General features: G+C 40.7%; 1 long non-coding RNA gene across 1 annotated transcript; it reads left to right on the top strand.

Annotated features, from left to right (window-relative positions):
• Positions 1-239: 239 nt before the first annotated feature.
• LOC130100654 (uncharacterized) lies at positions 240-1,515 on the top strand. The gene is made up of 2 exons (XR_008808905.1): positions 240-397; positions 1,207-1,515. It is a non-coding gene; the product is annotated as an uncharacterized LOC130100654 (long non-coding RNA).
• The last annotated feature ends 3,886 nt before the right edge of the window (positions 1,516-5,401 follow it).

Raw genomic sequence — 5,401 nt, 5'->3', positions numbered from 1 at the left:
CTACCTGTGAACGTGCCTGCAGCAATTACAGTGTGACTGAAGTTTATTTATTTGAAGACAGCAGGGCCTATGTTTCATTGGTTATAGCAGTGCACTTTCTGGGTTTATTAAACTAAAACACTTTATTCTCAATATCTGACAGTGAGTCTGAGTTCACATTATATCTGTGTAAAATTCTTCACATTCATGATTTGTTTGTAAGATAATCTCTCTTCCTCTGTTTGTGTCTTTCTAGACTGTATGACTGTGGCATTACAGATGTTTCTTCTTTAACTCAGTCTTTGACTAACTCAAAAGCACTGCAGTTTTTAAAAGAGCTTGATCTGAGAGACAATAAGATAGGAGACTCAAAGCAGCGGCTCAGAGACGAGCTACGAGACTCAAACTGTGTCCTGAGGTGAGGAAACATCACTGAGATATTAAAGAGATCTTCATTTACCTCTGATATGTGAACAAACCTTTCAAACATTCGTGAAAGGAAATTATCATTAAGATTTGTTGCGACAAAAAATATTTTGTGAGAACAAAATGTGAAGTTATTGAAATGTTGAACACAAAGGAGGAAAGAGAAGAAAAGCTCACTGTCACAGCTTTATACATCAACACCTGCTTTATGAACTGTGTCAGTAGAAGTGAATCATTTCAGTGTGAAAACAGACTTGGTCAGATTGTAGGAAACGCTGCACTCCTGCTAAAATCAGTGCAGTTCCAGCTTCAGCTCACAGCGTCCAGCTCACATGAGCAATGTCTCTGTCTCTAGTGTGTTTTACTGTGACAAGCAACACGTCACACTACTCTACACTTACTTTACTCTCAGTTATTTACTAAGAGCCTACAAACATGTTTAAACTAGAGGACAAACGGCTTTAACTAAAGGTTTGTGTTTAACTCAAAATAACATTAGTATTTGCTCCCTGTGGTTTATTCCATACGCCGTACACTCATTAGTTTCTCCTTTACAGAGACTCAATAGGAGTCGCACCGACACACACACACACACACACACACATATGAACATGATTCAGGCTTTACATCTATTATATTTAAACACAAATATCTATGCTAGATCATGTAAAGTCGGTTATTAATCTGATTACAGGAATTCAATTTCACTTATTTTTAGTCAATAAACAGTAATTGAAATATAATAATTTGCACTTTGTTCCACTAAACACTGATTGTTTTCTCTTCTGTTCCACTTTACAGAGTAGATGAAGATCGATCATCAAACGTCAGTGGATTTACATCATAGTTTAAATCTGTGAAACGGAGATGAGAGGAGCAGAAACCATCAGGCGATCCACAGAAGAGTCTCACTGCTGTCTATGAGGAGAAATACATGTGTAAATGTGTTTCATACAGGTGGAAGAGACTCAGACTTCACTATTAAATAAAGCAGCGTGTGTGTTAGCATGCGTATTAGAAACATGTGATATTGAATGATTAATGTTGGTTTATTATTCAGCCAAATGATGGTTTAGTTGTAATTAAAGGTGGAACAGAGGAAGAAGCTCAGATGAGTGTCAGCGGAAATCATCACTATCAGGCCTGCAAATATAATAATGTTTAGACTAAACTCATCCATAATGATTCAAATATTTCTAATCATGAACGTGATTGTCAAGTATAGCACATAAATGTTTCAAAAGATATGAAGTTTACATGTAACTTTAAACATTTACATTTTCTCTCTAACATTTTATACACAGAATATCTTTATTGTTATTGTTTTATTGTACATGAAGTTAGTTATGTGTGTGTGTGTGTGTGTGTGTGTGTGTGTGTGTGTGTGTGTGTGTGTGTGTGTGTGTGTGTGTGTGTGTGTGGCTGATGCACAGATGTAGAGTATATTGTCTGTGTTCTGTGGATGAAGTCTCTTCTCCTCTACAGACCGACTAAACATTTTCCCCAGTGAACAGCATTAGTGTGTTTCACTCGCTCCTCAGAGAGTAGACGGATGTGGGCCACTTCAGGCGATGATGCGGCACTGCAGGCCTTCTTACGGCCCCGATAAAATTTATGTGAGCCTGAAGTGGCCCACGTGTAAAATGGCAAATATGGCCCAAATATTTTAAATCACACATGGGCCTTTTTAAGCAAAGATGCGGCACTCATGGCAATGTGTAATCTGAATGTGAGCCTAAAGTGGCCCATATGATAAATAATGAATATGGCCCAAATATCACAAACCAAATGTGGGCCACCTATGGCAAAAATGTGGCACAATCGACAATGACTAATCTGGGTGTAAACCAAATATGGCCCACATATGTTGCAGCAAATGTGGCCCAGTTATCTTACAACAAATCAGGGCCAGTTTTGGCAAAGATGAGGGACAGTAATCACTGTGAATCTGAATGTGAACCCATGGGCGTCAGTGTGGTTTGAAATGTGCTGGGGACAGAGACACATTCATTTTTTTTCTCTCTTTCGCGCAGGTCATATTTTGAAAGACGATGTCCTGTAGCTTACTAATGTAAATAAATAAAAATTTATACAAAAATGTGATGATGTCCGACTTGTTTTATGAAGAAGAAAGCCTTAAGTTTTTAAAAAGCATTAGACATATATGACCCACTATTCTGCTTCAAGTAGCCTACCATGTTGACAATATGACATGACGTGGTTTAATGTACCTAAACAATGATTACCAAATTTCTCTCTCATGCTCCTCATAACCACTGAAAACAGTCAAAAAAATCGAACCCAAAGTCCAATTATTATGGAGGTTATCTGACATTAAGTGTTTCTGCTTCACATTTTCAGCAGGGCAGCGGAGCGGCTGTCGACTCCCCGCGGTTCTCATGGGCTTTATATATAAGTCCTAACGTGAACAAGCTTTACGTGGTTTACCTAAACAACGATCACCAAACGATTACAGTTGTTGCAGTGTTATGAACAGAGAAGTGTGTAGCAGCGCAGCAGCAGAACGGCTAAATTGAGCTTGAGGTTTTAAAAAAAAAACAGTGGTGGGTACAAAATGACTCATGACGAAATCTGGTGGGGACGCCTATGTGTGAACCTAAAGTGGCCCACACATGACATTACATTACAATTGCAAAATAATTTGGACAACATTTGGCAAATGAATGGCACAGTCAGCACTGGATAACCAGGGTGTAAGCCTTATGGCACAGTAAGCAACGTGTGTGTGTGTGTGTGTGTGTGTGTGCGTGTGTGTGTGTGTGTGTGTGTGTGTGTGTGTGTACTGTAGGGATGGCAAATGAAGCCTCATGAAGCACTGAGGCTTTCCCCTGAATGTTTCGGGAAAAGATTCGAAGCATCAAGAGTGTTGAGACTTCCTGTAATGGCGGAGCAGCGCTCAGTCGCTCCACAGAGCCGCTCGCTTAATAACAGTCTTCTGGCCTCCCAACTTTCCTTTTAACGACGGTGGAACTACTTTATTGTTGTCGGTAACGTTTTTACACCATATTATGTCCGAACAAAATCAGAATAGGACACATAAATGTAAAGGCAGAGCTGAAGCGCTGAAGCTAACGGACCACAACTACGTTGCTAGCCAGAAAGAAAACAACGGCGGGAAAATGGATGACGACTTCTCAACGGACTCGAGGTTGTTACTCCGGTTGGTCGCCCCTCTTCCAGCCCTGCCTTAAAAGTAAAAAGGAAAGAAAGGAGCGACTTGTCTCTAGAGGATCTTCAGGCTATCATTCTGGCTGCAGTTAACCAGAGAGCTGATAACCTGGAACTGATGGTAAGAGACAACAAGTCAGGCATCGAAGAGCTGAAAACCTCCCTTAATCTTGCCTTCGTCGAAATTGGAACTTTTGAAAAATGAAAACAAAAAGTTATGAGCTTTGCAACAGTCATGAAAAAACTATAAAAAACATGGAAATTCGGTCATGTCAAGCCATCTATGTCGTGCACTGAATTGGAAGGAGGGACGCCGGCAACACACACCCTCGCTCCGTGATTATCCTCTTTGCCTTCCGCACAGCGAGGGATGACGTCTGGAAAAATGCACGAAACCACACTTTCCTGAGGGAGAAGAGGCTCCGCTTCGGCGAGGATCTCACTGATAAGAAGACCCGAGAAAGGCTGTGGCCCCGCATCGAAGAAGCGAGGAAACAAGGAAAGCCAGCTTTTGTCAGAGGAACCCGAGCCTTCATAGAGGATGTGGAGATGCTTTAAAGAGCAACGTGCAGGTTGAATTTATAACTGAATTAATACTTGATATTGTCTGAAGAGGTCTTTTAAAAACACATATGTAGAAATTACTAATGAAATCTCATTTGATGTAGAAATTTTGATGAAAATGTGCTAGGCTCTGGAATACGCCGTTTCCGCTAGCAACGCGTCATATGACGTAGGCCGAGGCAAATAAGAGCTCGCGGTCAGCTGTAGTTAGAGCGGTAGTGAGAGACAGAGAAAGTTTTAGATTGAGTTTTAGAGATGCCATAATGGTAAATTATTGTGTTTGTGCTGGTTGCACGAATTCCAGTCTAGTCTACTATGCTATATAGGGGTGTCCAACCTGCACGTTGCTCTTTAAGATGTTTTCTTACGGAGCCACACTAGGACTTTGTTGTAAATTCTGATCTTGTGCTTCTCTTTCTGTTGCTGCTTTAGAGGGGAAGAAGATCTGTTCAGGTGACGGTGCTGATACCTATGTTGGCTATATCTGTGTTACGATCTACTCCCAGTCTAGGGTTGGGAGAGGGTAACAAACTTAAATAAATAGAAAAGAACGTAAACATGGAGGGTTCCCTTCAGTCCCCTGCCCCAGAAAAGTGAGCCAAAACACTTGATGCAAACTTAAAATGATTTATTGCATTCAAACAAAGATAATGGAAGCTTTCATTCTTCAGGAGAAGGTCAGACCAAAACAACAAACAAAAGAGGAAGCTTACTATTGGAAGAAACTAAATGCCCTACACATGTAAAAGAAAATAAATAAACAACATATGCTTCCCTCCACTCCCTGACTAACCAAAAACAAGGATTAATATATAAAAAGAAAAAGGTGGTGACTCAATCTCCCTACTGCTTTCCAAAACAAACAAAAAGTTGCTATACAATACCTTTTAGTTACCAAACAAAGTTATAAAGAAGAAAAAAAAGAGATTGCTTTATCACACAAAGCACACCAAAATCAAGCTCAACTGTACCACACAGAGACAACACATCAGTTCCCTTTCGTAGTCACTCCGAGTTACGTCGGATGACGGAGAATGGGGGTTTCGCCAGAAAGCCAATCCTCTTCGAGTATTAAAAAACGAGCCAATGGCAAAGAAATGCCATGGGTCTGCGGAGTTTGCATAATGTATCTCCGCCCCACCGCGTGGGTATTTAAGGAGAGACACCTGCAACAGCAGATCATGTTTTCGCTTCGGAGCCAAGAGAACCTCTTCACTCCACAGCCACAAGACCTGAGTTTACA

The sequence above is a fragment of the Rhinichthys klamathensis genome, unplaced genomic scaffold, assembly GCF_029890125.1.
Source record: "Rhinichthys klamathensis goyatoka isolate OS25496 unplaced genomic scaffold, OSU_Roscu_1.1 h1tg000011l_1, whole genome shotgun sequence".
Classification (NCBI taxonomy): domain Eukaryota; kingdom Metazoa; phylum Chordata; class Actinopteri; order Cypriniformes; family Leuciscidae; genus Rhinichthys; species Rhinichthys klamathensis.
Note: the sequence above shows the minus strand (reverse complement) of the source record. Positions and strands in the feature narration are given on the sequence as shown.